Source organism: Schistocerca piceifrons, chromosome 8 (assembly GCF_021461385.2).
Source record: "Schistocerca piceifrons isolate TAMUIC-IGC-003096 chromosome 8, iqSchPice1.1, whole genome shotgun sequence".
Taxonomy (NCBI): Eukaryota; Metazoa; Arthropoda; class Insecta; order Orthoptera; family Acrididae; genus Schistocerca; species Schistocerca piceifrons.
This window is the reverse complement of record NC_060145.1, coordinates 311300905-311318265: the sequence shown is the minus strand read 5'-3', so window position 1 is coordinate 311318265 and position 17361 is coordinate 311300905.

Below are 17361 nucleotides of genomic sequence, written 5' to 3'. Positions count from 1 at the left end.
CTGTAAATTGTTTCTACTTTACTACCACCTGTTTATATCGTTTTGTTTCAAAATAAGGGCAACCTTGCAAAATTTCCATTTGTTTCTTTAATTTTTGACCACAGTGTACATTACTTGTAAGAAAAGAGCCGTTAAATGGGACAAAGGATCATTACAAAGCCAGTACTGATCGTGAATCTCTACAAATAAGTAAATTTTTGTTATAATGGATATACGAATGCTAATACATTTTTAATGGCTATCTAATATCCTAATACTTTTGTTACATGGTAAACAGTCATAAATTAATGATAGTGAATGGTTATATTAAAGCCATCGTATTTATAATTTCACTACAAAAGTAAAGAAATAACATGATAAACAGAACTTGCTGATTTATACTCTCGTGTATAATACTTAAAAACGAGAGTCAGTTCCGCATTATGTGTCACTGACAAATAACTTATCTCTATGGAACTTGGGCCATACATAGAATGAACTGGTACTGTATAGTACAGAAGTTAACTAAAACAAACGCGCGATGAGACGAACAGGAATGACACTTTTATTCAACGACAATAATTACACTGAAGTCGCCACGATTTATAATGGTCCCCTAGACACTTCAAAAGGCGAAACGTGGTTCTTCGTAAGGTGTGTTATAACCAAGGTCAGAAATACATGCTGTGCAACGTGCTCTCATGCTAGCTGCAAGGTTGGTAACGAGTTCTTGCAATAGGGCATTCTATTTCTCCACCAGCATTGCTGACGAATGCTCGATGGTTGTTAGTGCATGTGGACATGCTGCAGTTCGATGCCCCAACGCATCCCACACGTGCTCGGTGGGATTTAAAACGGGAGTGCGGACCGACTAGTACATTGACCGAATATCCTCTTGTTGCAAAAATTCCTCCACCTGCGCTGTCATTCAAAAAATAAAATCAGGTTTAATGCACCCGTTAGAAGACGCACACAGGTAAGAGAATCGGATAAAGACACTGAGCGACACCACATTGATCTCGGGATACAGTTTCGGTCTCTATAAACTGGAGAGACATTCGACAGACAACAGGGCGATTCACATTAAGCCATAGGGCCCCATCAGTTTCCGACTGTTCTGTTTCCATTCTTCCTACCGCTGTCTACCTCAGAGAGTCTGGTAGGTGTCTTCCCTGTGCTATACTGCACCGTCTGTGACTGTACACAGCGATGGTGGATGTGGGACTACCCGGCAAACACTACCTCATTTAGTACGCGCCCTGACGTCAATGTTGGTGTGGTTGCCCGCTGACTGGAATACTATTTCCCGTGCAGAACGTGCTTGTACGGATAACTGTTGACAGTTTGTATAGTTATGTTGTAAATTAGTCCCAGGACGGAGGAATAGTGGTTTGTTGTTTTGATTTTGGCCACTAGTGTACATGCTTTGCACTGCCACGCTCTGTGCTTTACCTAACGTAGGTACCTAATATATTGAGCTTCCCGGTAAGTACTGGGGGTGCAATGTTCAGCTGCATGCAGTTCCGCAGCAAGCCAAAGGTCAGATATGTCTTCTAAAGAATTTTGTCGATATCTGTGAGGGTGGATCAGATGAGCAGGTTTAAGCAGTAGCATCTTGACCACCTTGTGGATACCGTTATTATGGAGAGAATCCAAAGGTGTTACAATTTTCGAGACTTACCAACTTGTTACTGAATATTACGAACCAGCAGATATTCATTAGACAGGTGTTCACTTATGTGTAATTTCACACAGAATGATTTTACTTTATGTATTTTCTTACAATTCACAGTAAAGTTTATTTTTTGTTTTGGTTCCATAAGTCTAACTATAGACATTCAGACAGTGAAAGAATTGAGATGATTATGGCAGGAGTAGTATACAGTAGTCACGGCACCTTTGTGACTTGTATCACTACCTCTTCACGCAAAAAATCCAGTTAGATACCCGGTAACTACCTGAATATTTTTTGGGGCTGAGTCTGTTCAGATAAATGAAAAGCTGCTCGAATAAAATAATAAGTATTCTTGAACAGAAAACTGCTGACATGCCTTCAAATCAAACGACATTTAACATAGTGGGAGCTATACGATTTTACTGACTCATTTATTATGCAGAAAAAGACCAGAAACTCCGTGTACTAATTTCATGCTTACTGAATTGAAATACGATCTCTTGAACAAGTGGTACTCTGTAACTTGCAAAAACACACTCACACACACACACACACACACACACACACACACACACAGACCTAACGGTTTGTATTAGGTTCTGAACCAGTGATGTACCATTTTAGGCCTATAATTTAACAACCGAAAGCTTTTTACAAAAATTTGTACTATCCAGGAGCGGACACTGATGACTCAAAGCACCATTACCAGCTGCTTAATAGCGTATCAAATGGCGCTGAGTACTATGGGACTTATCATCTATGGTCATCAGTCAATAGGGTATCGGTACACGTTTTGAGCCCGCATCTCGTGGTCGTGCGGTAGCGTTCTCGCTTCCCACGCCCGAGTTCCCGGGTTCGATTCCCAGCGGGGTCAGGGATTTTCTCTGCCTCGTGATGGCTGGGTGTTGTGTGATGTCCTTAGGTTAGTTAGGTTTAAGTAGTTCTAAGTTCAAGGGACTGATGACCATAGATGTTAAGTCCCTTAGTGCTCAGAGCCATTTGAACCATTTGAACCACGTTTTGAGCTTAGCGTTTCTGCATTCAAGTATTCGGCAAGTCCTTGGTAGGTTTTCGGAGATATGTGGCCTTGTGTCATCGACAGTTATTTTGGAGGAATGTTCTATCACCGTCCAGGTTAGTGGATGCAAGTGGTTCACAATAATGTTAACAAAGTATAGACCTGTCATGGGACCTTCGATTACCGCCACAGGTTCCGTCGAGACTCAGTCTAGTATCCCCCATACCAAAACACTGCCTCTACCAGGCAATGCGTGTTGCGAGGTACATGTTTTGAGCAGCCTCTCGCCTTGATAACGGAGTATCCAGACTTTGTAAATTTGTTGATCCTTTCTGAATTGCTATCTGTGGAAGTCGTGATGCAAATCTGTGATTGTTGACTACCTGTTCCATCTCTAGATCCACCTAATACATTGATTTTGGAGTCTTTACATTTCGTTGAGACGGATTTTACTCGTTAAACTCTGGACAGTACTGCCACTGCGTAACCTTTACAGTACCCTACTCTTTCGTTGTACAAGTTTAGTAGAGCTCACCATTCAGGAGATAAGGCGTGAGTTTCTTCACCATCGCTAGCGTTTTTGTGGGTAGTTCAACACATTTGTACAAGAATAGATGTTCTAGTTTTAACTCCATGAAACGGACAGCAGAGCTCCATCGGTACACATGTAACAGCATGCACTACCTATATATTCCAAAACGTCGATTATATTGGTGACTATATTGGTGACAGAAAGCTATGCCCAAATGTTTTGAATAGCTATTGAGCTCCGGACCATTTGTATACCCAACAGAACTGTTGTCTTACTGTTAACCATCTTACCGTACAGAGTCAATGTTTAAAATTTACACACGTCTTCAACCTTAGGCAAATGTACACCACTGGCCATTAAAATTGCTACACCAAGAAGAAATGCAGATGATAAACGGGTATTCATTGGACAAATATATTACTCTAGAACTGACATGTGATTACATTTTCACGCAATTTGGGTGCATTGATCCTGAGAAATCAGAACCCAGAACAATCACCTCTAGCCGTAATGGTTCAAATGGCTCTGAGCACTATGGGACTTAACATCTATGGTCATCAGTTCCCTTGAACTTAGAACTACTTAAACCTAACTAATCTAAGGACATCACACAACACCCTCTCGCCGTAATAACGGCCTTGATACGCCTGGGCATTGAGCCAAACAGAGCTTGGATGGCGTGTACAGGTACAGCTGCCCATGCAGCTTCAACACGATACCACAGTTCATCAAGAGCAATGACTGGCGTATTGTGCGGTCAATGTGAACAAGAGGTGACCGAGACGTGCAACCAATGGCACTCCATACCAGCACGCCAGGTGATACGCCAGTATGGCGATGGCGAATACATGCTTCCAATGTGCGCTCACCGCGATGTCGCCAAACACGGATGCGACCATCATAATGCTGTAAACAGTACCTGGACTCATCAGACAAAATGACGTTTCGTCATTCGTGCACCCAGTTTCGTCGTTGAGTACACCATCACAGGCGCCCCTGTCTGTGATGCTGCGTCAAGGGTAACCGCAGCCATGGTCTCCGAGCTGATAGTCCATGCTGCTGCAAACGTCATCGAAATGTTCGTGCAAATGGTTGTTGTCTTGCAAACGTCCTCCTCTGTTGACTCAGGGATCGAGACGTGGCTGCACGATCCGTTACAGCCATGCGGATAAGATGCCTGTCATCTCGACTGCTAGTGATACGAGGCCGTTGGGATCCAGCACGGCGTTCCGTATTACCCTCCTGAACCCACCGATACCATATTCTGCTAACAGTCATTGGATCTCGACAACGCGAGCAGCAATGTCGCGATACGATAAACCGCAATCGCGATAGGCTACAATCCGAACTTTGTCAAAGTCGGAAACGTGATGGTACGCATTTTTCCTCCTTACACGAGGCATCAAAACATCGTTTCACCAGGCAACGCCGGTCAACTGCTGTTTGTGTATGAGAAATCGGTTGGAAACTTTCCTCATGTCAGACGTTGTAGGTGTCGCCACCGGCGCCAACCTTGTGTGACTGCTCTGAAAAGCTAATGATTTGCATATCACAGCATCTTCTTCCCGTCGGTTAAATTTCGCGTCTGCAGCACGTCATCTTCGTGGTGTAACAATTTTAATGGCCAGTAGTGTATCATATCGGTTTGTTCTTTTCGCATTATATGTGGTCTGTGATGCGCCTTAAGTGGCTTAATGAAGCACCATTCGGTTCACGGACGGTTCGTGACTAAACCGGAAAACCGTGGTTTTTTTGGTACTAAAACAGATCCGCGGATTCCAACGTGACTATGAAGGTGACTGAGAGATTTTCAGTGTATTCTCAAGATCAAGATTTTGAATAGACTTGAAAATTTTCTTGATATCTTATTTCGTTTTAAAGATATAGTAGTTTAAAGTACCCTACTAGTGCACGTAAAATATGCACGTAAAATCCTATATAAAACGAAGTGTAAATAATAAATAATTGCAGAAAATTGATCAAATAACTCTCTAGGCATTTATTCAGGAGTCTCATCGTCCAGTTATCAAAAAATATTTATCTTTATCAAGATACACTTGAAGAAGTTGGTTTTTGGGTACATAAACCGAGCCGCCGTTTCCAACACGTCTGTGCGCACCAAAGAGCAGCACTTTTTACGATACATTCCTAAGATCCGATCTCGAACAACCTTGAAAATCTTCTTGAAATCTTTAACTTTTTCCGAGAACAGAGGTTGAAAGTTACCCTAACTGTACATATGAAGTAAACACGTAATATCCGATATTAGGCGAAAACGTAGTTTGTAAAGTGATGAAGCACAGAGAAATATGTTGCAAAATGTCTCCGTTATCATCAGAAGGATTCTGTGATCTCCATGTTCTAGTACTGAATCACTTACAGAATTCTGGTGCACCTACAAACCTGTTTGAAGTGTAAATTAGTTTTGCATTACTTCAGTTTCGATATTGAACTATTAAATTATACTGTCCCATAAAGGGCTTTTCATATGAGTGACACGTCCTGCTGTGGCAGAGAAAACAAGGGAACCAGTGGAAAAATTCTCTAATCGGAGAACCAAAAAGACTGCTTTAAAAGACCCTGGCTGAAAAATGGGGTGCCAGCTGCCTCATTCTACGATCCTTAGCACCTATAAAAACTTTCCCAAAGACTTTGGCGTGCGAACATGTTCGCACATTTTTGTCTCGAGAGAGAAGGAGACAGGAACAGTGGGAAAGAGACGGAAAAGTAATAAATACTGCAAGATAGTAGACACTGGTTCTGGTACGGAAAGAGCGAAGGAGACAATGGCTATGGGATAGAAAGAGAGGGACACAGTGGCTGTCGAACATAGTAGACAGTGACAGAACAGTGACAGGAAAAGAGTGAAGGAGACAGTGCCAGTGGAAGAGGAATAAAGAGAAGGAGGAAGTGGTACTGGGAGACAGCCAGTGATGATGAGAGACAGAGTCCATGACACTGAGAAAGAGAGAGATAGTGACAGTGAGAAGAGACAGCAGCAGTGGGAAGAAATGAAGGAGAGAGTAGCAGTAAGAGAGAGCAAGAGGGAGACATTGACAGTGAGATGAGGCATTAGTAGTGAGCCGTGGTAAAAATTGTTGTTTTGCAGAGCGCGCCGCAGCGCGTTGTGTGAAGCAGTTGCCCTCCGTTTCTGGCGGTGGCGCCGCTGTGGCAATCGCAGCTTTAGTGTCTCCCTCTGGTGGAAAAGGAGAAAGGTTGCCTGTTCGCGTGCATTTAAGGGGCGCTATGAGCTCGCCAGTTAGTCAGTCGATTGAGTCCGCATTTGTTAGGCAGTTAGTGAGCAGTCTGGGTGAGTCTGGAATCAGTCTAGGGTCAGTCTCACGTCCCCAGCTTGCTAGTCTGCTTCTCGTCCGAATTTGTGGCGCAGTGAGAGAACTCAAAGAGTGGTCGCCCGGTCGGGGGCTTAGTTCCTGCATCTGAGTCTGCGTGTTACGCCGCCAGTCTGCTCGAGTTGCTCAGGCAATGGTCATTGGCGGTTGCATCAATCGGTTGGTCGGTCGCGCACTGGGACACAAGATGACTTGTCCGCCTTGAGCGTCGGCACATGTGAGGTCGCCACGTGAGTCCAGTGGGCTGCGCCGTATAGCAAGGGGTAGTGGCTTCGCGGCCGACACTAGAGCAACAGGAGTCAACGCACAACATCGGTCGGGCCGGTGCGAACTGCGACGCCGTGAGACGGGAGATCGGCGCGCCTCCCTGCGTCCGTTGAAGCGGCTGACAGCGGACGGTTCGGGCGAGCGTTTTGGGGGTGCTGCGCCAGGTCTTCGCCAGAAATCGCAGTTTATTAGATGTTAGGTAAGTGGTGATATGTTGTTTCATTTACTTGTTAAATTCTACTTGTTTTCTTGGTGAGGTCACAAGCCGCTTTGTTTTGGGGTCGTCCCACCATTCTTCTCCGTTTGCCCACCCGCGGGAAGGTGGTTATTTATGAATTGGGTGCTCCGTTTTTCCCTTGTGGAATAGGGGCGGGTTAGAGCAACCTGCGGTTCGGGTTGTTCGGTAACCTCCCTAACAATCTGCCGTACGTTAATAGCTGCCACTGTCATGTTTGTCGAATTCGGTGTGTCAACGAATTTATTGCTTGAAGTGTAACGGCCTAATTCCTGAAATATGTTTTTATCTTGCCTATCATCTTGAGAGGCGGTATATGTGTACTGTAGAGCATGTTTGGCCAACCATGTATAGTTTTATGTAAGATTGCATTTCATGGGCTTTTATTTAAATGGTCATTTTAGTATGTAAAGTTGCCACCCTTGCACCGTAAGACTTTTCTTAGAAGTTAAAATCAAGTTACACCTTCGGTGGCAAATTAATCTTTTAATTTTAGTGTTTTGTACCATTTCCACCCCTCCTACAGGGTGCATAGTTTGTGTGCTTGTGTGAATTGTTAAAACTTTTACTTTACGGTAATCTCGTGTGTTGCAGATTTGCACCTTTGTAGTCTTTCAGAGGTTGTTGTGAGCGATCGTGACTACGGCCGTGTCAAAAGGGAGCGGCAAGGTTCTAAGCCCGAAAGCTCATACACTCAATAATTTGTTTCTTTCTGCCTCTGTAACTTGATATTTAAAGGGTGCTTTCTGGTTATAATTTTAAATCTGTTTCTAAAAAATTAAAAGCTTTTAGGAATAAAATTCCCATTTGTTAAAAGCAATTTAGCAATTTCATTTTGATTTCATCAGTTGCTCCCTGGCAGCTACTTCCACGCTCACATAGTGTGATTAAATGTGTTAATGTTCTTGATGAATCGCTAGTAAATAAAGTAAATTCTTAAGAAAAAGTTTTGAAAGTAAATTCACGGTTCAAGTTGTAGGACAGAACGGAGGGGCTGTGGATGTGAGACAGTGTCAGTTGTCGAGACACAAAGAGATACTGACATTGAGTTGGGGGGATTGAGTGTGTGAGAAGGGACAGGTGGAAGTGGATGGGTATGAATGACTTACTCCGATGGACGAGTGGATCCGACTGTGTTGCATTTAGCGGAGCTTGGTGGAGTGAGAGGTGAGTGACACACAAAAGAGCACAAAATTGTTCGTAAGCCAAAGTTGTTACGAAAGTTTTTAAAGATGCTGAGGAAAGTGGAATGAGGCAGCTAGTACCCCACTTTTCTGTCACGGTCTTTTAAAACAGGAGCATATTAGCCTTTCTTGTGCCCCGATAGGAGCATTTTTCTGATGGCTTAAATATTCCTGTGTTGCAGTCGTAGCGTGTCACGGAATATATGCCGGCATTCGTCTTCTCTGCGATCAGTTTTACTTCGATGTATCGGCACTTCTCGATAGTAAGATCACATTGGCGTCGAAGACGATGAATGTTTGTCTCGTGTCTGCATCCAGTAGTAAAAAATGTCGTATCATCCGCGAATTGGGTGATTTACACATGTGGAGCTCCGGAAATATCGCTGATACGGATTCACCATTCGTCTCTGTTTGGGTTATACACATTCCTTACCGCGTCACGCACTAGCAATGTCCCGAGATGGCATTCGTTGTCGTGGTGGGCAGTGGTCATAATGTTTTGGCTGGTTTGTGTAATTTGAGAACAACTTATTTACTGCAGTAAGTCACAAGTGAAAACTATTAAAACTTCGGCTGTGTACGCAGCTGCAGTGGTCAAGGCACTGGACTCGCATGTGTGAGGACGACGGTTCAAATCCCTACACGACCATCGCGATTTAGGTGTGCTGTGGTTTCTCGAGTCCTCTTTTTGAGTTTGCGTACAGTGTCCAGCTGTCGACCTCTAATCTCCCTGCCTTGCTTGAATATATATTAGAAGTACTGCCGTTTCGTCTCCATCAGGCTTTGTGCACATACGTTTCGCAATCTACAGATAAATGGCTGCACAGCTGGGGGCGGCTACCACACGATCGTAAGTAGCGAGCAATACGGTCCAGTCACATCAATGTGACCACAGTCCATCTGCGACGCCGATGTGAAATAACCACTCGCAGACCGCAGGTGGCAGCGCTGGCAATGGAGGGCATATAAAGAGTGTCAGGGGGACGCGGAAAACGGTGCTGCCGTGTTACAGAAACGAAGCGATTTATGTGACTTTCAGAAGGGTAAGATCGCTGAGATTCAGGACAAGGATCGAAGCATACCCTAAACTGCTAAGCTTGTACACTGCTCGCGCGCCACTGTGGTTAAAGTACACCATCTGTGACAAAATGGCGCTGTCAAAAACAGACACCGAGGCGACCGTGGTGCATCACGGGCCGCAGATGACGGATGTGAACGACGGCTGCGTGGATGTGTCCGGACGAAGAGATGTGCAACTGTTGAGTAACTGACCGCTCATACGAACCAAGACACTACCTACAGTATCTCGTCAGTAATCGTTCGGTATACTCTACTGCGTAGGAGCCTTCGCAGCAGGCGACTCGTTTATGCATCCATGCTGACAGCTGTTCTTTGGCGAGAAAGGTTGGAATTTGCACGCCAATACTGCAACTGGACGTCCATTGAGTGGCGACATGTGGGATACTGAAATGAATCAAGTTTTGTGCACAACTGGACTGAAAGCAACAATCGTCGGAACAGTCCAGGGCGGATGAAGGATCAGTATGGTCGAGGGAATGTTTTAGTTGAACGTCCTGGGAGATCCCGTCATTCTGGAAGGCACAGTAGGTCAATATAAGTGTGTATCTATATTTGTGTCCTCATGTCCATCACAATATGCGGTTTGTGTTACTTCGGCACGATGGCATCTACCAGCAGGACAATGCAAAGTGTCACACACAGCTAGCATTGCACGTGCATGGTTCGAAGAGAAGCAGGATTTGTTTACCGTAGTCCTCTGACTACATTACTCCCTGGACTTAAACCTAATCGAGAATCTGTGGGACCATTTCTATCGGGCTGTTCGCACCACGGATCCTCAGCCGAGATACCTAGCGCAAATCGCCACGTCAACCGATCGACATGGTTCCAAGTCCCTACAGGTTTCTTGCAGAATCTCATTGGCTCTGTCCCTACCCGTCTCGCCGCAGTCTGCGATGCAAAAGTTGGTTATTCAGGTTCACAGTTGGTCACATTAATGTGAATTTACGTTGTATATGTTCCTACACATGTAAGATCATTAAAAGTATATAGCCAGGCTAGAATTTTGTCGTATAGCTAGTGGAAAATATAATTCTCTGAAATTAAGGTTCATGCTTTCTAAACACTCCTGTCTTCCAAATATTAACGTTGCGTCCCTCTGTTACACGTTGAATAGAGCCCTCTTAATTCATCCCCTTTCACAGCTACCGACCGTGACTCCACTAACCATGAATTCATTTGCTTCTTCTTATTCAGGATAGGACATAAGTTTCCTTCGAGTTTAAATTCCGTTTTGCAAACGCTATACTCTGAATTTATTCACCGTAAAAGCGGAGCAACCTATTTGATAAAGTTCATCCCACGAATAAAAAATCATTGTCTTGCTATTCCGCACCGCACCGTATCATTTCCCCTTACAGACTAATGCTGTGCTGTACTGTACTAGAAGACACTACAATTCTGCCACACATGATACAGCGCTCACAAGAGACACAAATAACGGAAAAGATAAAATAAAAGGAATATCAGAACTCTCATAACTCCACTTCTGAGGATACTCAAATATCTCTCTTTTACACGTATCGCAACTGTATATGGGTGGAAAATTTATTCCAAGGGACTTGTCTGTTGTGGACAGGTAAAATCTTTAATCTTTCACTACAGTGGTTGGATTTTCCAATATGTTAAGATATTGATAGTATTGCAGTCTATCACACAGAATGATAACAACTGTAAAGGAAAATAAATGGGAAGTTGCACACGTCGCGCAATGAAAACAGTGAACATAGAAATGCATGATTTCATGCAACACACCTTGGTGTGTCTGTGTGTTTGGATTTGATAGAGTTCTCTTACACTCATTCGGTCATTTGTTAATCAAGTTTCAGAAATCGGCTAATAGGGTAGCTATTCTTTGTCTCGAAAGTTAGCGCTTACCAGACATTTGTACAAAATATAGCGGAATTCGATTCAAGTGTCACCACACAGTGGTTTGGAGAAATATACTTTCTCTCTCTTCTCTCTATATCTCTCTCTCTCTCTCTCTCTCTCTCTCTCTCTCTCTACCTCCCCCCCCCCCCCCTCTCTTTGTGTGTATTAAAGTCAGGTAGAGTTGTTTGCCTGATGCGTGTATATCTAGCGTCAATCGGTGATAGTCATCCATCTGTTTTTCAATCTACCCCCTCAACGTAATCAACTTAATGCACAGACTAGTTGCAATCACTTTAATAGCGTCTCTCATCCTGTGCCATCCGTCACTGTCCTCCGAGTAAGGTATCACCTGAGAAATTTATGTTGAGAACTCTCTCGTTTTATCCCTGGATCAGTTTTTCTACTCTTTTAATTATTTAGCCTTCTCGCCAGTTTCTTGTAGCTGGCTGTTACGTGTTCTGCGCATTCTGTCTATCGATGTGGACGTACAAATTTGTTCTTCTCGTGCTCCTGCATGGCGCTCTGTTTGCTGCCTTGATTCTCTATAGTAACGAGCATCTTCTTGCAATGTTTTTTTTTTTTTTTTGTTGAGCGAATTTCTAAACTTTGTGAGTTCTCCACTCAGGCTGCGATGTGCCGCCTACAGATATCACTACAGGAAAACACTCCTTGTTTGCTAACTTCGATCCGACGAGTTTCGCCTTGTTAGCAAGGTAGCTCTAAATTTGGCTGTAAGATAGAGCAAAGTGTTTACGCTAAGATATTTTAAAGGTAGATTTAGTTATGTAGGCTGTTTTGAGTGCTGGGGTGATAGGAAACGAGGTACTCTATTTCAGAAAATCAGCGAGCCGTTCGGTAGGCGGTCCCGATGGTTCTGCAACCACACAAAATACTCTTTGATTTGCCACTAGCAACAAATTAACCGTATAATTTTTATGCTGAAGGAATCTAAAGCAAAATATCAAGAATAGTGTTGAAAATAAATAAAATAAACTCTTTTGTAAGGAAAAATTCAGTCATCAGTTGCTAATAAATTTTATTATGCTTTATCGGTTTCGACAAATTAATTTTCGTGTTCAGAAGCCTACAAAATTAGGGATAATAAAAATCTTCACACCTTGGCTGTACATTTAAATGAAGTATAAAAATTTATTATTTTAAATGCTGACTGACAAAATTACATCGATGTATCTGTTGTGTTAGAAGCAACTAACATATATAAAAGCATATATAAAAATATAAACAAGGTATATAAAGAAATTATATATAATACATTTGAAAAAATGACATGTAGTTCTAATATATGAAAGGAATGAGCTAATTTTCACATTTTGTAAGAGATGATGTGCAATCATAATAGTGTCTGTTTTTTCATGCAGGTTTATCATTCAGCAAATCATTTGAATTTAGGTGAGATGTTTATATATTTTAAATTCTCCTAACAGGTTCATTTTTCAACCCTTGTTAACTGTATTTAAAATTTTCACGTTGGGCTAGGACGGAGGAGGTATTGTGTGTTTCGCTGTTTTGAGGTGTTCTGAAAAAGTTCACTTATTTGAATTCTCGCCACATTTGTTGAGCATGTGCTCAAGAAAGCATAATAAATTTTATTTGCAACTGATGGCTGTATCTTACCCTGAAAAATAATACTACAGTTACTGAAAATTACAGACATGAATAAAATAAACTCATTGGAAATACAGGATGTGCAAAATACAACCGACCATAAATTTACTGAACAGACGTCCACAGCCAAACTTCAGAGTAGTGAATAAACAGCACTGTAGCTGTTGTAAATCTATTATTAAAGCACTACATGTTTCGTAATTTTAAATTAAATTATGAAGTAGTGAATAAACAGCACTGTAGCTGTTGTAAACCTTTTATTAAAGCTCTACATGTTTCGTAATTTTAAATTAAATTATGAAGTAGTGAATAAACAACACTGTAGCTGTTGTAAATCTTTTATTAAAGCACTACATGTTTCTTAATTTTAAATTAAATTATGAAGTGCAGATCTGATAAAAAGAAGAAATAGATCCAAACAATATTATGCACGGACCATATGGCAGTGGTAGAAAGTGTTAGGACGACTGAACACTTGCATTACGTGGTTAAGTCACTTTTGCAGTCCGATCCCACTCCTTATAAAAGGCATCGGGAAGAGTGAGCCGGGAAGGAGGGTGGGGGTGGGGGGGTGGGGGGGGGGGGGGAAGAGCAAGTGTAAACAGTACTTTAGATGAAGCCAAGCCGGAAAGGAGCGCGGCCACGGCCATATACGCATTGACTGGATATCAAAATATAGGAACCGAGAGAAGCCACGTATCCACGGAAGCGTAAATAACATCTGATAACATTAAGCAAATGGTTGGAAGCCGGGCGAACAGAAATAAAAATATCAATAAAAATATCCAATGTCATGTAGGTAATTCATAGATATTGGGATAAAAAATCCTAAAACCTGTTGCAGGACATTTATAAACATAAGATTTAGAATTTAAAAATATTTTAGTAATTGTTCCACTTTAAAAAAAAATTAACAAAATTAAAAAAAAATCATTTAAAAATAAGACTGACTCGGAAAGTGCACTGTTGTGCAAAACCTAAGGATGAAACTAACTTTCGCGGAAGAGTCTCTTCCATGTAACGTAGTAGGACGAAACTAGGACCACATATAGCACGTATTACTCTCACGTTTCTCTGCTGCACTGCTCTAATTATTATTTACCTTCTTTTTTCATTTTAATCTGTAATTTGGAAGGCTGTCATTCGAAAACGTATGAATTACTTGCATTAAACATTTTTTGAGTTTAATACTATAATTATTCAGTATTGGCAACATTATGAATTATACAGGGGCTGTATAGGCAGTTCATTAATTTATAAATTGTTTCGCTAGTCTTCCTACTACATTGTAATGATCTGATGATTAGTTCGTTAGTAAATACGTGGGCTTCATGGACTGGTGTACGACCGACTCCTAACACTGGTGAGCCAAGCTAATACGAGGGTCATTCAATAGGTACTGCAACACACATTTTTTTTTACAGCAGTTTGGTTTTATTCAAGACTACAATCCACCATATTATTGCCCCTCTTTTGGCTACAAAACCTTATTTTCTACATAACATCCTTCAAATGCGACGGCCTTTTGCAACCTCACTGACAGGGCCAGTATGCCCTTATGGCACCACTCTAGTGATAGATGTCGTTGCCAATGCCTTGTTGCATCAGTAATCTCCCCATCATCCACTTAATGCTTCGGGCAAAGTGTGTCCTTCACTGTGCCAAAGAGATGGAAGTCGGAAGTTGCGGAGTCCGAGCTATAGGGAACATCAAACAGAATAGCCCCTTCAGAGTCCCAGAAGACCGTCGTCATGTCTTTACCAGTTGAAGGTGCCGCTTTAAATTTTTCCTCGAAGAGAGATGGTGGGGCGCCACTCCATGGATTTCCGGTTTGAAGTGATGAATCCATGACGATCTTCGACAAAACATTGCCATGATCAGCCTCGTAACACGCAAGCAATTCCACACACATTGTTCTTCGTTGCTCTTTGTGGCCTTTTATTAAGCGATGAGGAACACAGTGGACACACTTCTCTGAGTACCCCAACTGATAGACGAGTGCATCAGTACTACCAACATAGACTTCCAGTTGGGCAGCGGGGTGTTTGGATGTGATCCGTCGATCACCTCGAATGAGAGAGTCAAAAAGTTCCAATACTGGAAGAGTCATAGCTGTGTGCGGCCGGCCGGCACACGGAGATGGGACAGGATTGCGCGCCCTTGTTGCGATGATGATAGACGTCTCGCCCAGCGACTTGCCTTGCTTTTGTTTACTGCCAGGTTTCCGTTGACGTTCTGAAAGTGCCTATAAATACGCACGATGATTTCTCGTCAACAGAAAGTCAGTGACGGCTCTCTACTTAGAACACACGTCCATTGCAGACGCCATTTTGAAGGCTACCTATAGCGCCGCCACCTATTGGAACTTCATGAAACTCTGGGAGCTGAAACGAGAATATTCCACGATGCCCCACAAAAATTTCACACGTTCTTTTTGAAACGAAACAGACCGAGAAAAAAGTTACATTAGTTGTTTGACACCAAGAGCCGATTATAAAACCACACGAGCAGCCGTAATTGGGGTTTCCCGCCCGAGACTGAATCTCAAAAGATTTCTTGACATTTGTAACTAAAGTTTCTTTGCAGATTATGTTTGATTTATTACTGAGAATTCGTAACTGGATCTTCCACTGAAGATCGATGCAAGCTAGTATTAGATTGTCAATTAACTTTTGGGTTCTGGAGGTCGATAATATCTATAACTAGGGGAATTTTGCATGTAAGAGGTGTAAGGACAGATCGGATAAAAATGTCGTGTGACTAGGGCCTCCCTTCGGGTACACCGTTCACCGCGTGCAAGTCTTTCGCGATGACGCAACTTCGGCGACTTGCGCGTCGATGGGGATGAAATGATGATGATTAGGAGAACAAAACACCCGGTCCCTGAGCGGAGAAAATTTCCGAGCCAGCCGAGAATCGAACCCGGGCCCTTAGGATTGACATTCTGTCGCGCTGACCATTTTTTTTAAAAATCTCATTTTGTTCGCTTTAGTTCGTTGCATCTGCTCGAGTCGGACGTCGTAATACATCCGTTTATGTTCGTTGTTGATCGCTTAACTCTGTTTCTTTTATCACAGAGGGCAGCTAACCCTCTGACCGAACATGCTGAGCTACCCTGCCGGCATCACTCAACTACCGAGGGTGGACACAGATATGGCAGTGCGATAGGAGGCAGCAGAATGTCAACATCCAATGAAACCAGTTGCTAAACTATGATGTGCCAAGACGAGGGCCCGCTGAGAGGCTAACCATGGTACAGCATGGAATAGAATCATTCTGAATAATAATAGAAGAAGGAGTGGGCATAGAACTAATAATAGGGAACGGAGAGTGTTTACCGTGGATGCAATACTTTTATGTTGACCTGCACTGGTCAAGCTGGTGTCTTGGAATCATCTGGTGTAAAACAGTGGAGAGTTAGACAGTTACCACCGACAGTCCCTTTTCTTTAAACGGCAATCATTTGCAGTTGTCAATATCGCTCCAACAAAATGGAAGTGTATTGGTCAGATTAAACGGGAAGGAAAGCAAAAAAAAAATTAGACGAAATGTATATTACCCTTTTGCCCATATAAAATGTATGTGTGAAATATATAATATGTGTTTGCAATATATGTGACATAAGCGTACGTGGGCGAACTCGCGAGCCACGAGATAAGTGTGATGTAATTTCTAGACACTATTATCTGATAGGTTCTTAATGTGTGGAATGTTATATTTAAAGCAAGGTGGCGAATGAACATGTCCGGCACTACATAAATGTACTCTACATCGTTTCATCATAAAGTGGACGCCAGCAAGGAAATTTCTAGTGCAGAGCGGTAGTTCTGAATGCTGGAAGTAACTGCTCCGCATACTAAGCTTGGGGAGACAGCCTGAGAAGGGGGGCCACACGCAGCCTTCAGAAGTGAAGCCCAGGGGTCGACAAGTTCCCGCTGCGGTGTTCGTTCTTCCCGCCAGAGTCTTGCAGTGGTCGACGGTTTCTCAAGTCGACAAAACGATCCGCTAGCTTCGTTGAGCCAAGAAATAAATTTGCTCTCTCTCTCCTGAGTGTTCATATTCGTACTTAACTGCGCTGTGTACCAGGATAAGAAACGGAGCTCAATTTTAAAGATAAAAAAACACATTTGTAAGATATCAGTCTTAGCAATCGATCCTGCTCGAAAATTTTGGTACTACGCGGCCATGACCTTCTGAAAGTACAGCCTTCAATCTTCGCGCACACCGTTTGTTAGTCGCTCGTTCCGCCCCACGGCAGCCGCCTAATTCCTGAGGATAATGCACTGTACAAAAGAGCGATCACCATAGTCATCCAGTTCGCGTGATGTCGAAGGTGAGGGAAACGGACGAGGAAATCGGACACATTTACCCTGCGCCTATTTAAGTCTTGTTTGAGAACACGTTTTATCCTGCACGATAAATATATGTAATCTGAGTACCGTAATCCCATAACTGCGGTCTGCGCATGTAGCTATGGTCCAAGCTGCCAGTCTCAATTTATGTTGGTGCGAAGACCCTGAATGTTATCTGCATTTCTTTTGTT